Source organism: Coturnix japonica, chromosome 1 (assembly GCF_001577835.2).
Source record: "Coturnix japonica isolate 7356 chromosome 1, Coturnix japonica 2.1, whole genome shotgun sequence".
In the NCBI taxonomy this organism is placed as follows: domain Eukaryota; kingdom Metazoa; phylum Chordata; class Aves; order Galliformes; family Phasianidae; genus Coturnix; species Coturnix japonica.
The window spans coordinates 10,196,814-10,209,410 of NC_029516.1; the positions used below are offsets into that span (position 1 = coordinate 10,196,814).

General features: G+C 38.9%; 1 long non-coding RNA gene across 1 annotated transcript; it reads right to left on the reverse strand.

Moving 5' to 3' along the window:
• Positions 1 to 935: 935 nt before the first annotated feature.
• Positions 936 to 1,948, reverse strand: LOC107320578. The gene is made up of 2 exons (XR_004306004.1): positions 1,617 to 1,948; positions 936 to 1,387 (listed from the first exon to the last, which is right to left on the reverse strand). It is a non-coding gene; the product is annotated as an uncharacterized LOC107320578 (long non-coding RNA).
• Between the last annotated feature and the right edge of the window lie 10,649 nt (positions 1,949 to 12,597).

Sequence of the window (12,597 nt, forward strand, 5' to 3'; positions counted from 1 at the left end):
GTCAACTCTTTGAAAGGGTGGATAACAGCAGGACAAGGGAAAATGCTTTTAAGATGAAGGAGGGAAGATTTAGGTTGGATGCCAGGGGAAAGTTCTTTACTATGAGATTGGTGAGGTGCTGGAACAGGCTGCCCAGAGAGGTTGTGGATGCCCCGTTCCTGGAGGTGTTCAAGGCCAGGTTGGATGGGGCCCTGGGCAGCCTGGTCTAGTATTAAATGTGGGGACTGGTGGCCCTGTTTGTGGCAGGGGGGTTGGAGATTCATGATCCTTGAGGTCCCTTCCAACCTGGGCCTTTCTGTGATTCTGTGAAAGCATTTTCAGCCAGATTCTCAGCTGACAGGATGTGATAAATAAGCAGTTACCTTAATACAATCTTACCAAATTACCTAGCTGAGCAACTTGGCTCATTATGTATTTCAGAGACCCACAACGATGAGCATAAGGTTTAAATCTATAATTTTAAACCCTTAGAATCATACAACCATTAAGGTTGGAAAAGATGACTAAGAACACTCAGCCCAAGTATCAACCCATCCCCACCATGCCTACTAACTCATGTCCCTCAATGCCACATCTACCTTTGCAAACACCTCCAGGGACAATGACTCCAATACTTCCCTGGGCAGCCTGTTTTTTCAATGTATCACCTTGCTACAGCATTCACCAGTAAAGCCACAAAGTTGAATACACCATCCCAGGAATCAAGTTGCCATCATCGCAACCGCATCTAAATAGAGAGCTAATAATTTATTTGGGATAAAACCAATGAGAAAAAAGCAGCCCACTGGCCCTCACTACCTGCATTAGAACTGTGTAATGACTTTATTCATTCAGAATGGGTTGCCTTCCTAGGTGGGAAGCTCCAAAATTTCCCTTCCAGACTTCCCACGCACTATCTGTACCCACTTATACAGTTCCAGGCAGGTGCACAGAGCCAAGAGTCTCAGTGTTTATTTCTGGTAACTGCTGCACTCCGTGCTGTAATTCAGCTCGAGCAGCCACACTCGGCTTCTGCAATTCATAATAAATTATAACAATGAAGTGCTTGTTTATGGACAATCATCTGCAAGAACTGCTGACAGAGGCAGGAAAAAAAGCCTCTGTTGTGTCAGACCCAGAGCGGAGGAGCTCAGAAGGAGCTGCAGACACACAGCTCCTGGTGCTGGCACTGCACCATACTCTGAGCCCTGACAACCCCAGCAGGACCAAAGCAACCTGTTATCACACTGCTCAATGTGTGTTGAAGATTCTCTCAATGGGCTGGATCAAACCCACGGGTCCACCAAACTTTCCACTCAACAAAACAGAAGATGAGTGCAGAGAATATTTCCTCTGTAATGCCACTCGTGTCATGGAAGGCTTTGCTTTGCGATGGTCAGTGATATTCCTGGAACACAAACAACAGCAATAGGATCAGACCTACAGGGCATAATTTGTTGCTTGTAACTTATTTTAGTGCTAGTTCTCTAACCCCCAGCAAGGAAGCAGATCTATTCCACACTGCAACCTTGAATAACAGCTTTAAATATCTTTTGCTCTAAATGTATGAAGAACTCAAAGAAGAAAGGAAGTCTACCACGAAGAATTAGAACAGATAAGAATGAAAAAAAAGCCACCTCAATTTCCTTTGTTGCATTCAGTGGTGCAAAAGTTGTGCTGTCTTGCTTCTATCACGCATTTGTGGTTGCTGTGAAATAAAATATTGATTAGAGAAAGTAGAAAGGAGAATGATTCATAAAAGCCCAAAACGTGCAAATTGGTAGGTATGCCCATTTTGGGCATAGAATACTCCAAAGAGCTGGTGATCTTTGCTTCTTTTGCCCCCTCACCCACAGGCATAAGCAGCTGTAAATCAGACTCTAAGGAAACAAGAGATCAGCTGTGCAAAGAGATGTTAACTTCAGAAGCTGTTCAATGTTTCTTATTGTTCATTGCCAGGCATGGCAAATATTTGTCTACAGTATTGACTTTTACTTGGCTTAAGTATAGAGCCAGATCCAACAACATACCCTACCTGCTTTGTGCCATCCCCAAGATGAAAAGCAGACATAAACTGCTGAAATGAAAAACCAGCTCTGAAAAAATGCCTACTGTGTATCAGCAGAATGATGTAAACCAGCGAGAACGTACCAGTCCGTGTAGCCATAAAAATCCTTCTCCACCAGTAATAGACAGTTGTTTTCCTCAGAATGTTAAGCTTTAAATGGAAAATGTGTCTTTTGGCTAATGACAAAATTTCCATTCTTCATATAACATTGAGGTATGTCTTTAAGACTGCATATTTTAGTAGTTGTTCATGCATCCCAAAGGTCATGTATCACATTTCCTAATCTGTTATGATTGAGCTTAAACACAGGGGGAATCATTCCTGGAATGGTTTTCTCTGTTCAGTCTCTTTCTGCTTCCTGAAGCAAATCAAATCCCAAGGAGAACTGAAGTCCCTGGCCACATATATTAATGTTTCAAAAATGACTTCTGTGCTTATTTTCCTAATAGAAAATAAATAATTACTCTGTTCTTAAATGTCACATTCAAAGTGTACAAAAGTCAACTCAAGTCTTCTGAATAATGTAAACATGTTTGAAAACAAGCCTTGAAGTTGTTTATTGGAGAACAAGGGTGTTCCCATACATCTGTGTTTTTTGATGCAGCCATTGAACTCTCCTACTACAAATAATTTTATTTAATGATTCAAACAATTATTATTATTTTTATTTTTTTTTAGTTTACTTTCAATTACAGATACATGTCACAGAGTTTGTGGGAGGCTATTTACTCTTTTTATTCTGTCACCTCTCTTACTGCTACATAGCGTATCTCTAAGCATTTACGCAGCAAATCCAGGAAGAACACACAAAATTTGAGTGCTCCTCAGCTGTTTTCATCATGGCTTTTTGCACTTTGCCTCTTGGTTTGCCACCAATGCAGACAAACCAGAAAGCATTGGTAGGGACAAGAGCTGCCTACTGCCTTCCTTCACTGCTGGGAAACTAAGACAAAAAAGTTCTCAACATTGTGATTTTATAGGATCATAGAATTGCTCAGGTTGGAAAAAAAAAACTTCAAGATCATCAAGTCCAACTGAAATCCAACAATACTACCCTAATGCTAACAACCTACCACTAAATCATGTCCCTGAGCACCACAAAAACCAAATGGTTTTTAAACACATCCAGGGATGGTGACTCAACCACCTCTCTAGGGAACCCATTCCAGTTCTTAACAACTCTTTCTGTAAAGAAGTTTTTGCTGACATGAGGCAGAACGGGAAGCCTCTAGCCGTCTTTCTGAGATGTGCAGCATTTTCTGTCCCAGTGATGCTGGGAACTGACTTAATGTACTCAACTTTAAAAATGCAACACCTCATGGAGAAGGTTGCAGTTAATGTAATTTTGAGGTTGTTTACATGAAATAAAAGATACAGATACAAGTCATCCCAAAGGCGAAGTCACACAGAAATGGGAAGCTTTAGGTTTGGGCTTTCTGCTCTGTACATCAGCCATACTCAGGAGGATTTTTGTATTTTGAGTGGGCCAGTGAAAGTCCTTCCTGTCTAAGCATATTATTTTTGTCTATGGATGCCAGATTCATTCTAAATGGTACATTTATGTGACACCTATGTGAATGTTATAAGAGACACCAAAATAAGACAATCTCCCTCTCATTTGAACAATGATATGTTGCCCTAGTGACTCTTCTCACCTTTCAGTTTCCTGCTTGTAGAAAAGTAATAACTTTATTGATGTTTTTTAATGAAGCACTTTAGATATACAGATACATTCTGTAACAAAAGACTTGTAACACATTCATTTCTAAAGAATTTAAGGACGCCACTTCATTGAGTCTTGACTTCATGCTAAGGTTAAACTAAGGTAAAACTTAGAAACTTCATAGGAAGTTCCACACCAATATGTGAAGGAACTTCCCCACAGTAAGGGTGACAGAGCACTGGAAAAGGCTGCCCAGGTTGGCTATGGATACTCCTTCTCTGGAGATATTCAAGAGCTGCCTGCACACCTACCTGCACAGCCTGCTGTAGGGGCCCTCTTTGCAGGGGGTTGGACTCGATAATCTCCAGAGGCCCCTTCCAGTCCCTACAATTCTGTGATTCTGTGAAAACATGTAAGTGTTAAAAATCAGAAATAGATAGTAAATATATATCAGTTGAAAAAGTAAACATGAAAAACCATATGATTCTTCAGCACTGAAATTTAATCTAGGAGCCAATATGCCATTAGACAGTCCACTGGGCAATCATGAACACATTTTAACAGATCTAATCAAGAAAATGAAAAAAACAACTGAAATTTGGAATGCAGGTTAGAACTGAAAAACCTTCTATTACTATAAAAATGCCACTGGCTGCTAATTTAACCTCTTCAATAGTCCCTGGGTTAGAATTTCACTTCAAATCACTATCAGTTGAGTCAAAACACTCCGAAGCAAAAAGTTCCCAACTGCTAAAACCATTATGATTGTTTTCTAATAGACAGGATCCTGTGCACCTTGTACTGATGACACACTTCCTTTATCAGGAAAATAGTGCTTTTGTTTCTATGCTCCTTCTCTGCTATTCCTACATAGTAAATGAGAATTCCAAAAGCCCAAACCAAATACGAATGTGCATAACTTGCATCATCATTAGACCTCATTAAATTAACTAGATAAACGAATAGAGTAAGGATGTTCAAAACCACCATTTTATTAGCTGTATTGGCATAAGGAACATGATGCTAAATGCATCTATTTTCATAGAATCATAGAATCACCAAGGTTGGAAAAGACCTAAAAGATCATCCAGTCAAATCGTTCACCTATTACTATTAGCTCCCACTAAAACATGTCCCTCAACACAACATCCAGTCTTTCCTTGAACACTTTATCACTTGCTTTAACACTTCAGGGAAAAGAGAGTATGAATATATATGCTTTTTGCCGAAATGACAGCAGCTGCCCAAGAAGAAAGCACAGACAGCCCACCTTCCCAACTGCTCAGTCCAACAGCTAACTGAGGTCACATCATTCAAGAATTGGACTGCAAAGGAGAAAAAATGACTACTTTTATTCTCAGGACCTACCCCAGGGTTTAGAAAGGTGACATCATTTAGAAGCTAAGACTGAAGTGCTTTCCTGTTACGTATCACACTTCCCTTAGAGATGTATTTATACAGTCCATCTTCCCAGTCTTGCAGGAAGAGGATGTTTATTTTTAGCAACATCCTTGAATGTTTTTACCACTGAACAGATATATAAGAAAGCAGTACAACTACTACATCTCATTGACCCAACTAGTTTTTGCAACTGAGGAACAAAGTAAAATAGACTAAAATGATGGATTTATGTAATAAATCTTAATTTAAATCTAAATCTTTAAACCTAAATCTTCTATATTCTGTAGTTACGAGGACTCAAAAAAATTCAACCCCTTATGGTAGTACAAAATACAGAAACTAAGACCTACCATGTGCCTTGCTTTGGTTGTGCTTGCCTGGGGCAGGGAAGAAATGGCTACACAGACCACTCCCAGATGCATGAAATAGAAGAGCCTTCCTCAGCTGCTCCTTATATTAAAGATGCGCATAGGGTGTTCTGTTTTTCTCTAATGGATATAAAAAGCACTTCAGCCTGGAATGGATCTGGCAATTTCAGTTTCAGCTGTAACGTGTTTTTAGTGTTAGTTTTATGAACCCATGAAAAGAGGTTCAGTTTTATTCAACAGGATTGCTGGCAGATTGTATTGTAAGCAACTGCAAGTACATAACATTTACTGTCTTACCTCCAGATTGAAGGAGTTACAAGATGTACTTCAGAGAAACTAATCTGAAGTCACATCTTTTTTTGTAGGGTTCAGGTAAACTTGCTTTCTAAATGGACATAATCATACATTTCCCCTTAAAAAATGTTATATATCTAATTTCCAAATCAGTTCAAACCCACCTCTTTGGAAGATTAGGGTTCTTCTATTCGATGCCTTTATGAAGAGAGGTTTGGTTCAGCAGCGTTACAAACCATAGGGATAGTTAAGCACTAAATACACCGTCTATATGACAGGTCACAGAACCAGACCTTAGGAATTACTGAGCAGTAGCAGAGCAATTATGGAGAGTACAGCTGAAATATTATCTCATATTCACTTGTTCTATCACAGATTCTGCATGGAACTTGAAACAAGAAATTATTATAATGAATCAGGTATACGTGGAAATGGTTATTGAGAGATTCTGTTGAAGTCAGTTTCAATCTGTTTTCAGTAGCAGGTTAACAACCCTACGTGATTTCCATTAGTAGAAAAGAACTTTCAGGTTTTCTTCTAGAAAATATCCTGACTATGACTCAAATCATATTTGAGGAATATGATTTAGCTGGGAAGTATTGGTAATGGTTGGACTAGATGATCTTCTAGGTCTTTTCCAACCTTGATAATTCTGTGATTCTGTGACTACAAAACACTGAATTGCAATATTGCAGGATAAAGTGCGATGAATGCTTTCTTTTCTAAAGAGGATTCACATTCTTCTCAAGACCAGGCTAATCCCTCAAGCTAATTTATTAGAGGAAAATCTTGTCTGAGTGGTAAATCATGATGTCATTGAAAGAACTGTACACGCTGCTGACTCTCAGCTGTTATCCCTTTTGTGGAACGACTTCTTACATGTTGTGAGTAAACACAGAACTGGATTTTACTCATGCATTGTCTCCACAAAATGCTCCTCCAAGTCGTTCACCTCAAATGATTATATATGGAAACAAAACCAAGAGGATTTTATATTCTTGGTTAGAGAGAGTAAGCTGTATAGGAAATGAGGCAATTCCAGTTCAGGATGAGTTTGCCTGCTTTAGGATAAATGTGAGATACAAACAGTCCAATACTGGCAATTCTCTAAATACTCTCATAAAGTCATTGCTGCATGGTTTCATACTTTGTACCTCACTGCCTAGGGATGCCACCATTAAACCATCAGCATAGCCAAGAGGTACCTGTCTCCATCAGCAGGGCAACAGTGACTGAGAACTGCGCTTTTAAAAGCTCTGGAACTGCACACCCATGATACAGACGATAGTTGAGCACAAAACTCTTTAAACACAACCTAGCAAGTGCTTAGAAGTGTGTCAGAACCTTATTTGATCAGACATGCAGCAAGGAGCTCAGGAGCTGCACAGCCAGCCAGAGGCCGCCTGTATGCCCATGTGATCATCACATTGAGACTGTTATGGAAGAGAGCCATACTAGTAAGGATTATATATTGCTTTTGAAGGGTTTATTCTTTACCTTTCCTTGTTGCACAGATCTGACAGTCTCCTTCCATCTGCTTCCTCTCCAGAACATTAAAAATAGCATTCACAACAGAGACGTTAAAGTCTTATTTTTCAGCTATGACAAATCCCATAGCCACTGGCATCCCCAGCTGCTTCCTCTTCCCCGAGTTCTACTTACTGCCTTTCCTGTTACTTACCTCTGCTAATAAAAAATATCAAAAAAACCAAACCAAAACAAAACACTAAATCAAATGCATTACTTGCCAAGTACATTTATTGTGGCAGTACATAAATAACTAGAGGGGAAAAAATAAGCAAGTGGAAAACGTTCACTGGCTCACAGTTCCATTAATCTACTCATCTTTTACCGAAATCTATGTTTCATGAGCTAATAGCCCAAGATGAGAGATTTCAGACAGCCTATATTTAAAAATAATCTGAAAAAGCCCCCACACCCTCAAGTGGAGTCCCAGAACAGAAAAAGAAAACACAAATGACATTTCTAAACTCTGGAGGAAACATTTAATTATCATGGTCCAAAATAACCATTGTATCACCAAGACTGTTAAATACCTGTGATTTTTTTCTTCCTGATATATTGAACATAATTGTAGTGCCATAAAAGACAGAAAAGAGAGCAAAATAATAATAATAATAATAATAATAATAATAATAATAATAATAATAATAATAATAGGAAGAAAACACAAATGAGAAACAAACAAAAAAATCTGTAAATGTAACCAACAAGATGCTTATATCTAGAATACGGACATGAGAACATACTAGTGGAAGGATGGGTATTTGAAGCATTTTCCATCTATCAGAGATCACAGCTCTGGAAGAGAGGCAGTTATGATAGAACAGTTTGTAACAAAAACAGTATGATTTTTTGTCAAAGCATTGCAGAATACCACAGCCATAAAACTACCTGCCCTTGGAGCTGAGAAACCTCCTCTGTGCAGCAGCCATCCATGGCCAGCTGAGATCTAAAGCAAAAATCCACTAAGCAAAACCAATCAAATGCCCCAACAGAAGCATTGAGTACAATTTAATAGCTTTTACTCCTCCATTATCTGTACCTTTTGGCATAAGAACCAAATTAATCTTTGTGATTTAAACTGCATGTTGATTATGCTGTTGCATGAGTATGTTGCCCTCCCTGCTGTCTGACAGCAATAAGAAAATCAGATTTAAAAGACTAACAGACACGGGAAGGTAAGTGATAGCAGATGGTTTGCTTCTCACCACACTTTTGTCACCTCCCTCTTTCAAAGAATTCAGCATAAAAGGGAAGAATGCTGCACCATTGGAGACCTACTTAGAATACAAGTAAAGAGTCAGGCCAGTACAATGGCTAACTATGTACCTCATTTAGGCATAATGAAATGGTAGTATTTCTACCAAGCTGTTCTGTTTAAAGAACAGAAGCCTGCACAGATGTATTAACTACAGCATTTTACCTCCAGAAAACTATTCTTAAGAAAAACCTGCATTACGAGTCCAGCCTTTTCCTCCTGAGCCCACCTAAGAATATGGAAGTGCCCTGGGGAGCTATAAGAGTTAAAGACAAAGAGCCCTGACTTCCTAGGAACCCCCTTCTGAACTCAGTAGTAAAAACTCATGGCTCTGGAGCTTAATTCCAGTACAAATGGTTGTCAGTCAGGAAAATAAAAGTGTTAGTAGGGAGCTTTAATTAAAATCAGATCAGGCAAGGGACTCGTGGGGTTGCAGCACTGCTTTCCTACAGAAATGCAGAGTTCTGATAAGTAAAATCTCACTCTCCTGTTTCATTGATGGTCTTTCCTCCTTATTAATGAATTATTCCAGAATGAGTGCTGTATTCTGACTTTCATTTGTCTTTCTTTGGTCTCACAGTGTGTTTTCCAGTCTTTCAACCTGTGTTATTTTTTAAAAGGCATGTAAGAATTGCTCAGAAATCTACAGTCCACTCCAGCAATATTTATGCTTCTGGAATGCAAAATTTTGAAGCTTGTTGAGATGACTCTAACTGGTATTTTTTGTTAGAACACTCATGTTGGATTCTGCTCCCATCCATCCTACAAAATAAGAAAAGTTAAAAACTGATGCAGGGACGAACTGCAAGAACTGTTCAATGATTCTATAATATATGATTGTCTAAAAACATACACAGTAAAGAAAGTCTCATATGCTGAATCCATATAGCTCAACAAAGAGACCGCTAAAGGATGAGATTAGTATCCAAGCAAGCTCTGTATGTTACTTCCCTGTTTGCTGATAATTTCAAAAATGGTTCATAAATTAATTTCAAATTGAACTGCATGTTTTAGATTGCTGTAAATAAGATGATATCTGGAAAACAAAACATCTAAAAGGGTGATTCTGTTACCATTTAAAGGTGATGAGAGAGGACATAGCTTAAACTTACGCAACATAATACAGCTGGCTAGGATGCTTGATCAGGATATACACAAGTAAGTTCAGCATCAGCTTTTATTCAGAGCTCAGATCTAAGCAAATGTTTTACTCCGAGATCTTCTATGGAAGTTGCTTGACTGTACAAAAATTTGTTGCCAAAAAGGAAGATTTGGTATGGTAACTGATACGTACAGATTTTAATCCTTATGGAGATGAGAAGTCATTCTGAAGTAAAATAAATGTAACAAGAAAAAGTGGGCATCATTATTTCAAGAGTATCTGCTGTCCCAGACGTTTCTCTTATTCAGATGCACTTCCGAAATCAGACTACATAAAGCCCAGTACCCCAGTTGCCAGCTGAATAGTCTTGCAGCTGGATTACAGGAATACACATCTGGATGAGTGCCATCATCTCCTCAGTTCTGTGTAAAGTACAATGAGATGTACTACTGCCAAAAATCCAGCACAGATCCACTTCATACTTTCAGAAAATACAGGTATAACATGATCATAATACATGTATTATTGGAAGCATGCAAACGTTTGTAACCTCATCTTCATCATCTGAACTTTGCAAATTACTTCCTTACCGATCATGTCTTCCTTAGTTTTTATAAGTTCCACTGTTTAAAATATGATGAACTATCCTGTATTTGTCAAAGGCTAAGAGCACCCATTACCATGTCAGAAGACAGGTGACCACAGATTGCAACGAAGGGCCAGATAGTTCAAGAACCGCAGGTTCACAGAAAACAAATTCTTCACCTCCATTACAGCCCGTGGCAGCACTGCCTTTCAGCATTGGTCTCTGCAAGGCTCACAATGATCAATTTGAGTGCTCCGTTAGCCCTCCTTTCAGACTCAGCAGGGGGAAAAATGAGGGATAAGTAACTGCATTTCACTTATCTCCACGCTTTAAATATCAGAATATTTAAGAGCCTTTGGATTTATCATCTAGATCATCTTTGTAATTCTGCACCGCTAAAAACTCTGGTTGTGAAAAAACCTCATTGAAGACACGCACACTACATACTGCAGTATATAAAACACCAACGTTCTCCTGCTGCCATCACTTCCTGTAAAACTGCATTAAGCCTTGAAAGCATTCAAACACACCATCAAGAACCAGAAGAGCAGCTCCCCCCGCAATCTCCACTCACTTATCTGGGGAGAATCCTCTCACTCCCCCTGCAGCAGAAGGGGCCTCTTTTGCACTTTGTGTACTGTTTTCTGCTGAGTTCTTCTTTATTCCTGACTGCACAGTTCAGGCAAGCTGGAGAGAAGCCCTAAACAAGTATCAGTGCCAGCAGTGACACGCCCCTCATATGTAGAAGGCAGCTGAAAATTTTTCAGGCTCAAAAATACCCTGAACATTAGACTGCAATACAGAAAGGGGCATTTCCTTCATATTTATAAGGTCACACTTCCTTGGCTTCAAAGCACATGCATCTGACAGCCTCATCTGGGAAACAGGTACAAAGCCGAGCAACTCTACATACCTCAGACTACATGACCCCTCACACTCAGAGCTCCTCAACGAAAACAGATGCAACTTTATGCCACATCACTCTCCCAAAGTTACTTTCTTCAAATATTGAATACAGCTGTCAAGTTCATCACAGAGTACTTTCCTTACAGCTTGCCCAGAACCTCAATCTCCTATGCCTCAAATGACTACATCTTGAAAATGTTCTTTTTATCTCAGCAGATGATATAGTTTATATCTTTCTTCAATCCCTTAGAGTCAGAAATCCAAAGACTGACAATGTCATAGAGAATTTAGCTGTAAGTAGAAAAAGCAAATTAAAGACATTTAAGCCAAAGCAACATAACTTGGCTAGGAAAGATACCGGCAGAATCTAAAAGCCACTTCAGAATTCAACCAAATGCACTCACATTTCCACGTGTAGTATCTAACAAATTAAGTATTTTCTTCACCATTATTATGTGTGTTAGAATGGAGGATTAAAACTATATTGTTATACAGACACTTATTTGTAAAAGGCATAGTCTGTGTCACACTGCACAGTCATCTATCTGATCAGGCTGTGTCTGACTTCAGAAACTTAACTACACTCACAAATCCTTCTCTTCCTCAGGTTTGTTTTCTAGACTTTTGTTCATGCTCTTGAAGATACACATATGTGCAGTTTTAAGCACACTTATAATTCAGTGTATTCCTTCAGTACTGTTGCAGACATTGCACAGATGTTCTGTACAGTCTTCACATGACAAATGCATGAGTAGGAAAGCACACATGCAAAACTACTCCCCAAAATTCTCTATTTTGTGGGACTGCAGTGAATTCTGCTGACAACATACTTGGTCTTAACTATCTTTTGTCCTGCCTGTCAAAGAAGCTTCTTTTCAAGTACCCTGTAGATGCAAAGCTAGAAATATTGTTTCCACTTCTGCAACTTGATTTCTGTTTTTCAGAGCCTATAACATCAACTAAGTTCTTACGTGAAAAATGCAGACACACTCTGATGTAGTTAATGAGTGGGAAATAAGTTGTTCAATATCCAGTCTCATTTTCCTTGAGTGCACTCACACAAGATCTAAGCTATGCAAGGATGAGCTTTTTACAACTTCTTATTGCTATTTTTTCAAAAAGAAATAAGTATGGAATTGAAATTTTCAACCTTGCCATTTCTCTTTGACTCAGAGGCTATTATTCATATGAGATATGATAGCTTCAAGAGACTTCTACACAGTAGGACAGTCAGTGTCTTGGTAGGGTTTCCTTTTTGCTTGATTTGCAAAAGAAACTTTTTTCACTCTTCCCAATTCTAAATGCTTACAAGCTGAATCATGCTGTTCAGCAGGCTGCAGATTGATCTCTTTCCCCCCCTAAGGTTTTATGTAGAATTTAAATAATGAAGATGTTAATTGTGTACGTGGAAATGGGAACTGAAATTCAGCAAACGCTACTGTGCTTCC